Raw genomic sequence first — 15,326 nt, 5'->3', positions numbered from 1 at the left:
ATTGAGGTCTTGTGTTTGGTGACTGGCCATGTTGCTTTTCTTCTGCTTTAGCAAGTGGACATTTGAACAGTAACAGAGCGTCTTAAGCAGGCTTCTCTAATAACTTTTCATCTGTCTTGTTGGGAGACTGTCAGGGTGTCAAGCTTTTAGAAAACCATACAGCACATGTGCCCTAAAACTTAAAGTATAATTTAAAAAAAAAATTAAGAAAGAAAGAAAACCATACAGATGAGGGAAATGACATTGGTCTCAAGGGAGTGGTCAAAGCCCATATAGATATGATCAATTTAGTTGCTACAAAGCCACTATTCTCTCCGGGGGCAGTTTTACCCCCCAGGGGACACCTGGCAATATCCGGAGGCATTTTTGGTCAGGGCCATGGGAGTTGCTACTACCATTTAGTGGGTGGAGGCCAGCGATGATGCTAAACCCCCGCAATGCACAGGACAGCCCCATAACCAATCATTACCAGGCTCAGCCTGCCAGCAGTGCTGAGGGGGAGAAAGCCTGCTGGAAAAGAATGGGCTGGACATGATAAATGCATTGAAGGAATTCATCTGATCCCCTAAGTGAGAAAACTGAGGGCAGCTAATTACGTGAATCTCTACACCCCACTCTCTGTGTTTTATTGTATGATAATGGCAGCAGCGATACTTGCAGGCTCTTGATGCCACCTTGCAAATGTGTGTGGTGTCCTCTTCGTAGCTAGCTGCCTATTTTCATCTTGAAGTGACGTGTAAACTTGGAGAGGTGAAATCCCCAGGTTCATTCTGTTTGTGGTATTAGCAGTTGCCTTACTTAGCCTTTCACGGTATCGGAGCTCTATCTTTTTTTTTTTTTTTTTTGGTTATGATATATTGTTTTTCTGATTATTTGGAATAGCCTGTGGTTTTTTAATTACCCTTTGTTAGGTGTAATTGATAGCCTGCTAAGAAGGGGGTCATAAAATGGCTGCAGTTAAGAGTTGCATTTATGTGACATTTGTCAGGATCGAACCCATTGCCATGGCGTTAGCTGACATTTTGACCCTTTATTGTCTCCAAAGACAGAGAAAAAGGGTCTTCTTTCTTTCTTTCCTGCATTGGGTCTTTGCACCCGCTGTTTCCTGTGCTGAGAACCTCCTTCCTTTCCGCGTCCTCCTCCTGCTCCAGCTGTCAGCATAGCTCCCTCTTCCACCTGCACCGAGGTTGACACTGTCTGTGCTTGTAGGCCAGGTCACACCCTATCTGCACCACGTGGCTGCCTGCGCCTTCAGTGTTCATCACGGTTGCAGTTGTACTATCTTTTCTTTTCTTTTCTTTTTTAAGATCTAATTGACGTGCCATAAAATTCACCACTTTAAAGTGTACAGTTCAGTGATTTTTTAGTATATTCACAAGGTTGTGCAACCATTATTACTATCTAATTCCAGAACATTTTTTTTATCACCTCCAAGGTCACTCCCCATTCTCCCCCTCCCCGGAAAACCCTTGGCAAACACTAATGCACTTTCTGTTTCTGTAGATTTTCCTATTCTGGGCATTTTACATGCATGGAATCCTATGCTGTGTGGCCTTTTGTGTTTGGTTTATTCTCTTAAGCATAGTGTCCTCAGGGCTCATCCCCATGGTAGCTTGTGTCAGAATTTCTTTCCTTTTTAAGGCTGAATCATATTCTCTGGCATGGATTGATCATATTTTGTTCTGCCTTCATCAGTGGGTGGACATTTAGAGGCAGCTGTACTTCCACTTGGGTGGTTCTTTGAATGGAGTACACTTTATCCCCCCAGACAGTAAGCTGCATGGTGTGAACCCACTCATCTGTGTACACCAGCTCTAGCACGTGCTGCCTGTGCTTGAGGAATTCTCAGTAAAGGTTCACTGAGTAATCGAGTGATTTACTGAAGAAGGTAAAAGTGCGGCTTACATGGTCGTCTGAAATAGCAAGGAAAAGAACAGTCGTTGTTACGAAGGGAGGAAGCACGTGCGCTCTCCTTCACCTTTCCTCCTTGAGCTGCCAGTAGTGCTGTGTGCACCTTCTCTCTGGACGTGCGAGCCTGGATTTCCAGCCTCTCTATTCAGGTGAGTGCTGGAGAATGGCTGTTATTAAGTCAGGTTTTATTTTTAGTTCCCACTCCAGCTCTGCGTACGCAAATCGCAGGGTCAGGAGGCCCACCCTGGGAGGCACAGTGCATGCTCATGCTTTTGGTAATATCTGATTCACTCAGCCCCAGACCCAGCCTAAACAGGTCCTGAGTGAGATTGTTAGATTTGCCTTTGAATTAAAACCTCCACTGAGGTGAGAAGCTGTGGTGTAACGTTTGATTAATTTACCTATGATTTCTGATTCGTCGTGAAATAAATCAGCCTTGATGGAGGAATTGTACTGATGGAATATTGAGGAAATGCCAGGTCTAGTTAGAGATTTAGAGACCTTCCCCCATCCCCAACTCTGCACGCAGGTGCCACACATTTGTGCCCCCTCACACTCAGGGGAGTTGCGTTCATGCCGGGGGCCGTGTACACACTTGGGGGCATCAAGAGAAGGGCACACAGAGGGGGCACATAGAGTGGGTGGGAGCCTCAGGCCCCATCCTTGTTGCCGACGGTTTTACCATCACATTCATGACTCACTCTTCAAGTTTAACACTTGAATCTTGAAAGACCCTTGGAAAGGATGTAAGATGGTTTCATTTTGTAATAGCTTCTCTAGTGAATAGTTTTAGAGACAAGTTCTGGGGTCTTGAATCTGAATTCTCTAAGAGCTAATGGGTTCATTTGGTAAAAATGTATGCTGTTGCTTGAGAAAGAGGGCAGAGTTTATTAATCAATTCTTCCTTCTCCCTCAGAAGACAAATGTGGCAGCAGTCACACACACTCTCAGAAACACCATCAAATTTGTATCCTACTGACTTTGCCACAGTCACACTTAAAATGACAAGTTCAAAAAGAAAAATGAGAACACCCTGGAAAAAGGGAAACCATGAATGTGATGGAAATACTTAAAGTCTTTTCAGTTGTTAACAACTTATGCTAATTTGAGGAATTCTTCAGTGATTTTTTTAAAGAACTCAAAAACATTTAGTGGGTAATCAATATGACTTGGAAATCTTTAATATGGAGAGCAGAGTCAGGAAATAGCAGGTTCATGGGGCAAGAAGTTTTATTGATCGCTGTAGGACAGAATAATTATTGCTTTGTAGCCAGAGGCGGCAGTTGTTCCGGAGGGAATAGTAGAATCTATTTTTTAAACAAGGATTCTTGTTCGTGTGTGTTTTTTTCTGTCTTAGAGACCTGATATCATTGTAAATTCTGCAACCATACCTGGTCGATCTTTGCTGTGGTTAAACTTGAAAGGCACCGCAGAATATGAACAGGAGTTACAGCGATCCAGGGTGTATGATGTTTCTGTTTGGGAGGCTTCTTGGTGAGAGGGAGATTTTCTTACTGATTCCAGGAGTCAGAGTGGTATAAAGGGAGGGGCCTGTGGTTGCAGCCCAAGATCTGAATTCTTATCTTGCCTTTGCCATTAACTTAGCTCCATGGGTGAGTCCCCTTCTTGGGGTTCTCATCTTTGCATGAGGGGGGTATTAGTCTGTTCTCACACTGCTAATAAAGACATACCTGAGACTGGTAATTTATAAAGAAAAAGAGGTTTAGGCAGGGTGCGGTGGCTCACGCCTGTAATCACGGCACTTTGGGAGGCCGATGCGGGCGGATCATGAGGTCAGGCGTTCGAGACAAGCCTGGCCAACATGGTGAAACTCCATCTCTACTAAAAATACAAAATTAGCTGGGCATGGTGGTGCATGCCTGTAATCCCAGCTACTCGGCAGGCTGAGGCAGGAGAATTGTTTGAACCCAGGAGGCAAAGGTTGCCGTGAGCCAAGATCGCGCCACTGCACTCCAGCCTGGGCAACAGGGCGAGACTCCATCTAAAAAAAAAAAAAAGAGGAGGTTTAATGGAGTCACAGTTCCACATGGCTGGGGAGGCCTCACAGTCATGGTAGAAGGCAAATTAGAAATGAGGAGCAAAGGCACGTCTTACATGGCGGCAGGCAAGAGAGCGTGTGCAGGGGAACTTCCCTTTATAAAACCATCAGATCTCTTGAGACTTACTATCATGAGAATAGCTTGGGAAAAACCCGCCCCATGATTCTGTTGCCACCCACTGGGTCCCTCCCACAACACGTGGGGAATTATGGGAGCTACAAATCAAGATGAGATTTGGGTGGGGACACTGCCATACCATATCAAGGGGGTTGTGGTATAGAATCTCTAAAGAGCTTTCTAGTCTGAAATGTCTAGGTTTGTGACCCTTGTGAAGGAAGAAAGGAAGGAGGGTTTGGGTGCTAGTTTTCCCATATAATGCATGAGGAATGGAGTTTAGTTTGGAGTTAAGATCCATGGACGTCTAGCCCAGGAATCTGTCCAAAGCACAGACATCAAGTTTGTGAATTACTGTTGGAGGTGATGACAGTTTAACAGATTGTGAGACACTGTCATTAGGTCAGCAAGTTACGGTGTGTGCCTGGGTAGAATTTTCCCCCATAAAGAATTGTAGACCCCAGTTCCCCATTGGAACCAGAGAACTGAGAGTTTTTAGCCCTTAGCTGAGTAATCAGCGGAAGCTGAGTCAAGTCAGTTGGTTGTGGATAACAGCCTGGGAATGTTTGGGAATTTTGCCCTTGTTTCATGGGGGAAGGGAGAGAATGCCTTTCCTTGTCAGATGGAGGTTGCAGAGCTCCAGATCTTCGAGGACACTTTGGGATTGTCCAAAGTAGTTTTCTAGTAACTGGAGTCACTGCATTGAAAGAAAGTGGTTTTATTATCTTAGATGATAGTTTTACAGAGCACATAGGACCCTGTGCAGTCCCATGTTTTCTTGCATGGTTCTTTTAAATTAATGTAAGCTGTGAATTAATGCAAGCCATCATTAGTCTGTGAAATGGTACAAGGAAGGAGAAACAGCATGGCGGCAGCTCCAGGAGATGTCATCACTAGGGGATTCCCATCAGCAGGCAGAGCTCCATTAATAAAGATGCATTTAGAGACCTGGGCTCCGTGACCAATCGGCCGTTCAGAGAGCAGCGTTCCTGCTTGTGAGCTAATCGGGGCTAATCTTTCATATTAAAAGTATTAAGGAACATATGACATTAAAGCGTCACCCAGTGCTGCGGAGGATTATGGCTCTTATTAGTGGAGCAAAATGTAAAATGTTTTGGTTTAGTAAATCCATAAGGCTTGATTTATTCATAAGCGCATGCAATGCTTGCAAAGGGCAGCTGCCAAATAATTATTGTTTATGGTGAGAATGTATGGAAATCATTTAATCCAGTGACAACTTCATTGTTATTTATTGAAAAGCAGTGACATTACCTCTTAATGTCTGGGACTGGGGAGCTTTGGAGATTTAGTCGGTGCCTGCCGAGCCCCCAGAAAGATGCTCATGGAAGATTGCAGGTAAGTATGTGTGATGATGTGGCTCCACATAACACCCCTTGGCTTGTAAATGGAGACGTATTTATGAGTGCTTTCTACTGTTGCCATAAAAGTGTTGGAATTATAGTGCCTTAGGAGTCATGCTGCTAATTTTTATTTTCCCCGTTATTAAAATTTCTGTCATTTGAATTGCGTACTCTGCAGTCTTGGCAGAATTACTCAATTTACCATTCAAAGTTAAATCAAAATTAGTGGAGTTAGTTAATATACAACTCATTTGAATAAAGGAATGTTTATTCATGAAGTGTGAGGAGAAAGTGTGAAGATGGCCTTATGTTTATGTGGGCAGCTCCTGCCAAGTTTTAAAGCCTGGTTTTAGGACCGTTTTTGGGAATTGCCATTTTTACTGTAGTTGATTGTAGAGGACAAGATGCTGGCAGGTGGCACATGGGACAGGAAAGTGACTAGACAAGCAGGACTTACCCAGCTGTGACATGGCTCAACTGTGGACTCCAAAAAGTAGAATTAGGTTGTGTTTTTATGAGACTGACCCTTTTTAAAATTTATATTTTATAATGTAAATGACATTTCAGTAATATTAAGGGAACTTAAACAATCACATTATTTTCTTTGGTTATCTGACATTGTAACTGGAGTTCCATTTGTTTATCAATAAGAAAATTTAGTATATATGCTAAAAACTCATAATGAATCCTAACTGGGCACCCAGGCTTGAGGGAAGCAGAGAGACATTCATTAAATATTAGATAGCTTAGTAATAAGAGAGCAGAACACATTGGTATAAGAAAGGGTAGTATTATTTGACAAGTATGTCTTTAAATAAACCAAAAGTCGTAGTTAGATATTTTATTAAAAAATGTTTAAATATTCTAAAAGTTTTAAATAAATATTTTAAAAAGTGAGTTAGTATTGTATTGTCAAAAAGCCATTTTTGATGATGGTGTGTGAAAGAGGGAACATTCAGGTAGGAAACAAAGTAACCCTTTCTCAATAGGCACTGAATGGACCTTTTACAACAATTCCCATGGTTTTGAATTCTGTCTGATCAAGTAGAGAGTCTGTGTACACATTCATCATGGTGTAGACCTGGATGGGCTTGGCTGGTAGATGTGTGTGACAGAGAGAGTAGGTATGTATGTGTTTGTAACTTTTGGTGTAAACAGTATTTAATTTTAATATCTATCATTTACACATCACATCATAAAAGAGTCCTGCTATGAATCAAAACCCTTCATATAGGTAATGGCAAATAACTCTTTGTTTATGAGTAAAAAATGAATAGTTTTTTTTCCCCCCAGAAATCCCTGTTTGGTGTTTGTATTTGTTTTTCACTACTCACAATATGCCACACACTCTCTTTTTTATTTTTTATTTTTTTTGAGACAGGGTCTCATTCTGTCTCCCAGTCTGGAGTGCAGTGGCGTGATTTTGGCTCACTGCAACCTCTGCCTCCCGGGGTCAAGCTATCCTTCTGCCTCAGCCTCATGAGTAGCTGGAACTACAGGCACGCACCACCATGCCTAGCTAATTTTGTATTTTTGTAGAGATGGGGGTCTTCCTGTGTTGCCCAGGCTAGTCTCGAATTCCTGAGCTCAAATGATCTTTCCACCTTGGCCTCCCAGAGTGCTGGGGTTACAGGCGTGAGCCACTGTGCCTGGCCCCACACACTCTCTTTGGTCATCTTGAACAGTGAATGAATGAATCACGAATTTCATTCTGTTTGTGTCATAGCTCTCCAATTAGAAGACACTTTTGTGTGCACCTCCTGTGGTACCAGGTAACGACGTTTAATCCTGTCAATCCTCAGAACATCCTTGTGAAGTGGCTGGTATTACTCTTATTTCATAGTTGAAGAAAGTGTGTCTGTTCCCAGATCAGGCAGTTTGAAGTAGATTTTAAGCTAAGAGGATTCTGGCCAGTTCTGAAATCAATGCTTTGAAAATAGCAGGAGGTCTGTAAATATTTGTTTATTGATTAGATTATATCATTAAGACTTTAGATTAAAATGGTCAGACTGAATATCACTGAGAAAAGTTGTAGAGTTGGTTTCTTGGTGATTTTTAAGAGTAGGGTAGAAAGCTGCTGTCCAGAATATTTTCCAATTTGTCTTTTTTGGCGGCAAATAAGTGGAAGAGATGCGGTCTGGAAGTTCTTTGCCGAATGGTAACCATGAGATTATGTAAAGTTATGTAAATTGCATCAGATGCTATTTGGGTTTTTCTGCGCTACATGAAAACTGTAAGCATGAAGCAGTGACTAGAAGGTTTTCCTTTTTAGTGCTAGTCATAAATGAATTTATTTTCTCCTGCTTCTCAACCCAGCAACATATGTAATTTAAGTCAAGCATGTGTTTGATTCTGAGTGGAATTCGAGGGGGGAGTTGGTGCTGTGTGTTTCCATGGCCTCGTGGCTCATTTTTGCTTCCGTGTTAACTCCTTCACTTCCATAATTGTCAGAGCCTCCAACTCATCTGGCCTCTCCCTCCCTTGGTGCCCCACCTCCCCTTGTAAGGATCCTGGCCCTGGCCTGCTCCAGATGCAGCTCAGATGATCACAGCCTCGGGTGCGTGGAGGGCTCAGCTCCCATCCGGCCCCGTTCCTGCTCTGGGTGGACCTTTGCACGTCCTGAATGATCCTCGGGTGTCACTTGTATGGGAAGCCCCGTGGCACCTTTACACAGACAAGCCCCCCTGGGCACAGCTCGGCCTGCAGGATGCCTGGCTGCTCCAGGCTTGACCCTGCCTCGTTGACCTCCCTTTATTCCCCCTCCACCTCCACCTGTTCACTCTTCTTCATGCCACTGACCGTCCTCTAGTTTGTTGGACTGGGGAGCTTCTCCCACTGTGCTCGCAGCTCTGGCCTCCTATCCAAGCCTCTGACTCCCCTGCTGCTTCTTATTAAGTCTTCTCTCATGGCTCCATATTTCAGGGCATACCTCCATTCTAGGGCCATGCAGATGTTCTAGGGACATGCTGATGTCCCAGGGGTATGCAGATGTTCTAGGGCCATGCCTCCATTCCAGGGCCACCATGCCTCCATTCCAGGGCCACCATGCCTCCATTCCAGGGCCAAGCAGATGTTCTAGGGCCATGCTGATGTCTCAGGGCCATGCAGATGTTCAAGAGCCATGCCTCCATTCCAGGGCCACCATGCCTCCATTCCAGGGCCACCATGCCTCCATTCCAGGGCCAAGTAGATGTTCTAGCGCCATGCTGATGTCCCAGGGCCATGCTGATGTTCTAGAGCCGTGCCTCCATTGCAGGGCCATGCAGATGTTCTAGAACCATGCCTCCCTTCCATGGCCATACAGATGTTCTTGGGCCATGCCTCTGTTCCAGGGCCATGCAGGTGTTCTAGGGCCATGCAGGTGTTCTAGGGCAATGCCTCCATTCCAGGGCCATGCAGATGTTCTAGGGCCATGCAGATGTTCTAGGGTCATGTTGATGTCACAGGGCCATGCAGATGTTCTAGGGCCATGCAGATGTTCCAGGGCCATGCAGGTGTTCTAGGGCCATGTTGATGTCACAGGGCCATGCAGGTGTTCTAGGGCCATGCAGGTGTTCTAGGGCAGTGCCTCCATTCCAGGGCCATGCAGATGTTCTAGGGCCATGTTGAGGTCACAGGGCCATGCAGATGTTCCAGGGCCATGTTGATGTCACAGGGCCATGCAGATGTTCTAGGGCCATGGTGATGTCACAGGGCCATGCAGATGTTCTAGGCCCATGCAGATGTTCTAGGGCCATGTTGATGTCACAGGGCCATGCAGGTGTTCTAGAGCCATGCCTCCATTCATTCCAGGGCCATGCTGATGTCCCAGGGCCATGCTGGGTTCCACTGGGTTTCACTCCAGGGCTGTGCCAACATTCCAGAGCCATACCGATGGTCGTGCCTCCAACTCGAGTCCTTAGGTTCTGCCGGTCATTAGGGAGAGTCTGCCTTTTTGAGCCTGGCTCTCAGGGAATGGTTGGTTTGTGCAAAGCTTGTCTCCTGAGTCTAGAATCATGTTAAAGCTTGGTGAGTACGACCTTCAGTTCAAAGTCTTGGGAACTTAGATGGTTCCCAAGGATGATTCAGAGGTTAATTTGAAATTGTTTTAGTCAGGGTTTTCCAGAGAAATAGACCTGATAGGGTCAGTACATACATAGCAAGAGATTTTATGTTTAGGAACATGTGATTGTGGATGATGGGCGAGCCCAAAATCTGATGGCGAAGATCTGTAGGCTGGAAACTTAGGAAAGAGCTGCAGTTTGAGTCTGAAGCAGGGGGAGCCAGTGTTGCAGATGAAGTCCGAAGGCTGCCTGCTGGAGAATCCCCTCTGGCTTTGGGGAGGTCGGCCTTTCAATCTATTTGGGCCTTCGACTGATTTGATGAGGCCCACCCACAAGCAAGAGGATGATCTGCTGGTCAGTGTGTACTTATTTAAATGTTAGTTGCATCCAACAACACCCTCACAGAAACACCCAGAGTAATGTGTGACCAGATGTCTTGTCTGGGCACCGTGGCCCAGCCAAGTTGATGCATAAAATTAACCCTGCCAGGCGTGGATTCAGGGCTAGAGCTGAATCACCCACTTGCTCTCCCCTGGCGTCATCTTAATGCCTTCTGGAGAGGCAGAACATTTTGTATACACTTGGAATCACTGTGCTAGTTTGCCCTAACAGACAATGTTCAGTTGATATTTCTGAATATAGATGCCCTTAACAGAAAGCTCTGGTAGGAATTCAAGAGATTGTGAAGTAAATGCATGGATTATCTTTAATTCTGTGAAAGTATAAATGTCAGAGTGGCAGGTCAGAGAGTCTCTTGAAAACCAATACGAAGTGGGTAGGAAGAAGAGGCAGAGACATTTCACCCACTTTTTAGGCTCACTGCCTGCTGCTCAGTAGGGCCACCATGATTTATCTGAATTCTGTGTCAATTTCCATAACTGCATATCACTCTACAGGTACCCACTGGGATTACTTACAAGGGATTTTGCTAATGAGGATGTACTTCCGGGTACAGGGTTCTGTGGCATACATTTAAAAAGGCAGTAGCTGGCTGGACGTGGTGGCTCACACCTGTAATGTAATTCCAGCACTTTGGGAAGCCAAGGAGGGAGGATCACTTGAGGCCAGGAGTTTAAGACCAGCCTGGCCAACATGGTGAAATGCTGTCTCTATTAAAAATATAAAAATTAGCCAGGCGTGGTGGCACATGCCTGTAATCCCTACTCGGGAGGCTGAGGCAGGAGAGTTGCTTGAACCCGGGAGGCGGAGGTTGCAGTGAGCCAAGATCATGCCACTGCACTCCATCCTGGGTGAGGGAGCGAGACTCCATCTCAAACAAAACAAAACAAAACAAAACAACAACAACAAAAAAACTCAGTAGCTAGTGTGCCTTCATCATGAGTTGCCTTGAACTCCTTTGAAATCCTGCATCTTAATCATTATATGGCCTGTCCTCAACCCCAAACAAACACATGAGCAGCCTTTGAGGTTAGCATTACACTTCCACCAGGATGAGAGGGGCCTCCAGCCTGGGGTGTGCCTTTTAGAGAACGCAGAGAATCACATGCACAGACAACCATGTGTATTCAAGAGTACGGAGATGCCTCTCCCTCGGATCCTGTTTTCAGGACTGGTCTCCAGCACCCTGTACCTACACATCAGGCTCAAACGGAGAAATTCTCTGCATCTCTTGTGCCCTTGGGAAAAAAAACACTGTGTCTGAATGCTGTGATTTTGTGAGTTGTGGTGTTGCCACTGTCAGAGTAAAAGATAAATTAATGGTCAAATTACTTCTTTCAGAAAGCACAAATATAATAAATTTTTTACAGAGTGAAGAATCACTTTGCAATAGTTCTGAGAAGTTTCTATTCTGGAAGAAATTAGTACAGAATTTCCAACAGTTGTATACATTGACTGGGGCTTTATTATTTATTTATTTATTTATTTTTGAGACAGAGTCGCACCTTGTCGCCCAGGCTGGAGAGCAGTGGCTCTATCTCGGCTCACTGCAGCCTCTGCCTCCCAGGTTCAAGCAGTTCTCTGCCTCAGCCTTCTGAATAACTGGGATTACAGGCGCCCGCCACCACGCCCAGCTAATTTTTTTGTATTTTTGGTAGAGAAGGGGTTTCACTGTCTTAGCCAGGCTGGTCTTGAACTCCTGACCTTGTGATCCAGCCGCCTCGGCCTCCCAAAGGGCTGGGGTTACAGGCATGAACAAAATTAACTTTGTTTTACAAAATGAAAATGAAATATTTTACCATACAAATTCACACTGTTCTCACATATGGGAATCTGGAATCCTAGACATGACATGGATGAAGCCGATGTTGGCTTTTTACATTGGCAACTGAGTGAATGTTGAATGCTAGAACTGTGGATAGTTTTATTTCTTTATAAACACACTTAATGAGATTCAGTGCTGAAAAAATAGATAAAATATTTAATTTTATTTTAATATTTTAAATTAAAATGTTTGATATTCACTAATTTTAATTTGCATTTTCCTATTAATTTTAGTAGACACTTTAGAAAGAGTAGGAGGACATTTGGAATCGTAGGACACTTAGAAGGAAAATAGCATTTTTGAACAAAATGATTAAAAAATTTGAATTTAGCATTTTCTTCAGTTTACGTATTTTGATGAAAATAATTAAGATGAAGTAGACTGGGTATAATGATATTTTATCTTTTAATCTGTTAGGTGATTTCTGTGACTAGAACATAAATTATGTGAAAATCTAGATTTTTTAACTAAGTAGTTAATTTTGCTGAAAGGAAGGCCAAATAGATAAAGATAAAATCATTTATGACTTATGTAAGTCTTTATTTGATTACTCATCCAAACATTGCTGGCCCATCAGCAAAACACCCAGACTCATGTTGTCATAATTGAATTTAGTCATCTCTGGCTTTTGGCCAACTTTCTGTCTTCTGTGCTCTAGTGCTTTTCCAGACTTTTTGATTGACATTATGAAGATATATTTGTCAGTGAAGGAGGACAGGGCATACTTTACTTAAAAGCCTGTTTGCTTGATTAATAACTTGTAAATCTTAAACATGTGCTACGTGAGCTACATTTGTATTTGCACTTGGTGTGTCTGGGCCTGTTTTAGGGTTCAGATAGAGCCCCTGTGAACTAGAAGGTCTTTCTAAGGATGATTTGGGCACATGTGGATTTAGGGAGCCAGTTTCTACATCCACCAGGCCTGTCTCTTCCATGAGACTGATCTGCCTGAGAATAGACCAGTGCCGTCCTTTCCCACCTGTCCCATCTTCTCTCCCACTCTTTCCTCTCCTACGTTGGTTGAGAAGGATGTCACCAACTGAGGTATCGAGATCTCATGCCCACTATGCCAGCTGTGACATGCAGACACACCAGTTTATCTTTTTATGTTTACTCATGACACTGCCACGTTATTCGTGTTATTTTGATCAAGATTAATGACAATTTTAATCATCTAAGCCAAAAGAAAATTTTTCTCTTATGGTCAAAGAAATTTTTTAAAAAGTTGAATTATATACTGCCTACTTTTTGTTGTTGTTGCAGAGAAATTGGATAGGATAAACAATACGAGACTGTTGGGATAAGAGTCTGGGGCATATAGGCTGCTGTTAAAGTAGTACTTATTCATGTATATTTTTATTTATTTATTTTTTTGTTTTATTTATATATATATATATTTTTTTGGAGAGGGAGTCTCGCTCTGTCACCCAGGCTGGAGTGCAGTAGCGTGATCTCGGCTCACTGCAACCTCCAACTCCCGGGTTCGAGCGATTCTCCTGCCTCAGCCTCCCAAGTAGCTGAGATTACACGCACGCACCACCACACCCAGCTAATTTTTTGTATATTTAGTAGAGAAAGGGTTTCACTATGTTGCACAGGCTGGTCTCGAACTCCTGACCTCAGGTGATCCGCCTACCTCGGCCTCCCAAAGTGCTGGGATTATAGGCATGAGCCACTGTGCCTGGCCTATTATGTATAATTTTAAATGTAGGATGGAAGGTATCAGATCATTTACTGAATATATTTATGGGAGTAATATAGGAGTTTTATTCCAAATGTCAGAGTTGCAGTACACAGGAAATTACATCCTTTGTGATGATTGAAATGAATGAAACATTTCTCAACGCCAAATTGAAAATGCATGATGGGAGGACATGAGTTCTTCAGGATTCCTGTATGGGGGGTATATGAACAAGAAAGCTTGAGGACCAGTTTTCACAAATGGTACTCAACCATAGCCCTTCTCATTTACCCATTAAGATGTTTTTTTTTTTTCTTTATGATTTAGATGCTTAGATGTTCTCAGGGCTTTGGAAGAATTTATCATAATTGAGCATTTGCTGAGTTTCTGTTTCCGTCATTGGATTACTTTGGTAATATATTTGCAAGTCTTTCTCTGAGTTCTTTGCTAATAGGAAAACAAGAGCTGACAGGAAGATCTTGCGTGGATGGGTAAAAATGGCTACTGGCTGTTGATTTGGTCCACTGTATCACCACATTACTGTTGACATAGTAATGGAAACACTTTAATATCAATCAGTGCATATTGGGGTTCTATTCTGTGCCTGGTGTTTTTTGGGTGGGAATATATGATATGGTTGTTATTAAGCATTTTATATTGAAGCACACTGGTAATATAGTCAACTTTTGACCAATAGTGTGTACTCAGTGATGAACTCAATTTTGGCAAAGGGTGTCTTCTGTGGTGGCCCCCAGTGTACTTATTTTATTTATTTATTTATTTATTTACTTATTTATTTTTATTTATTTTGAGATGGAGTCTCGCTGTGTCACCCAGGCTGGAGTGTAGTGGCACGATCTCGGCTCACTGCAAGCCCCACCTCCTGGGTTCACACCATTCTCCTGCCTCACCTCCCGAGTAGCTGGAACTACAGGTGCCCACCATCACGCCTGGCTAATTTTTAGTATTTTTAGTAGAGACAGGGTTTCACCATGTTAGCCAGGATTGTCTTGATCTCCTGACCTTGTGATCTGCCTGCCCCGGCCTCCCAAAGTGCTGGGATTACAGGCGTGAGCCACCGCTCCCGGCCCCAGTGTACTTATTTATTTGTTGGCCATTTCTGCCCTGCTGTTGACTGTTTCACTCCTTGGCTTAGCAAGAGGTGTTGGGAGCTGATTTGAAACTCTAATCTCTGGAGGCATGGGGAATATGACTCCTCTATTCTGGGTGGGGACTTCTCTGAGATAGCATTTCTTTTCTTTTGAGTTTAAAAATGTGTCTGTCTAAGCCTGGGCAACATAGCAAGACACCATTTCTAAGAAAAAAAAGAATTAACCAGGTGTGGTGGTGCATGCCTGTAGTCCCAGCTACTCAGGAGGCTGAAGCAGGAGGACTGCTTGAGCTCAGGAGGTCGAGGCTGCAGTGAGCTGTGATTGCACCACTGCACTCCCACCTGGGTGACAGAGTGAGACCCTGTCTCAAAATATCTTTATGCTATACATTTTTAGAGGTCTGTTCAACAGCTATGGAAACTTCCAAGAGCCAGGCACTGACCTGACCCTGGCACCTGGAGTGTCCCTTCTGGGAGAATCCGCCTGTGGATGAATAGAAAGGCCCCTGCTCTCTGCTGGTATTGAAATAAAACACTGGCATCTCCGGAACTGAGTTATGTATAGTAAGTGGCTCCTCCGACCAGTATACGGGGGGGGAAGTGTTGGTGTGAGTCACCTGGCCTGAGCTAGGGCCTCAGGCCTGCCTAGCACTGAAAGGAGCCCAGAAAAAAGCGACTTCAGAAAAAAGCGACTTCATCTGCTTGCATCACACTGTCCTTATCTTCACCGTGACAAACTGACACAATCTTGCTCTCGGTTTGATGGCAAACGCTCTCTGTAACCTGTCACGTGGAAAGTCCCCTCCTCATCAGATTTTTTT

General features: G+C 43.8%; 1 protein-coding gene across 3 annotated transcripts in view; it reads left to right on the top strand.

The window, feature by feature from the left end:
- The window catches only part of SFMBT2 (Scm like with four mbt domains 2), a 256,051-nt gene that overhangs the window by 47,368 nt on the left and 193,357 nt on the right, over positions 1–15,326 (top strand). The window lies entirely within an intron of this gene.

This window comes from Pan paniscus, chromosome 8 (assembly GCF_029289425.2).
Source record: "Pan paniscus chromosome 8, NHGRI_mPanPan1-v2.0_pri, whole genome shotgun sequence".
Taxonomy (NCBI): Eukaryota; Metazoa; Chordata; class Mammalia; order Primates; family Hominidae; genus Pan; species Pan paniscus.
The sequence above is the reverse complement of the archived record's forward strand: the minus strand, read 5'-3'. Positions and strand labels throughout refer to the sequence as shown.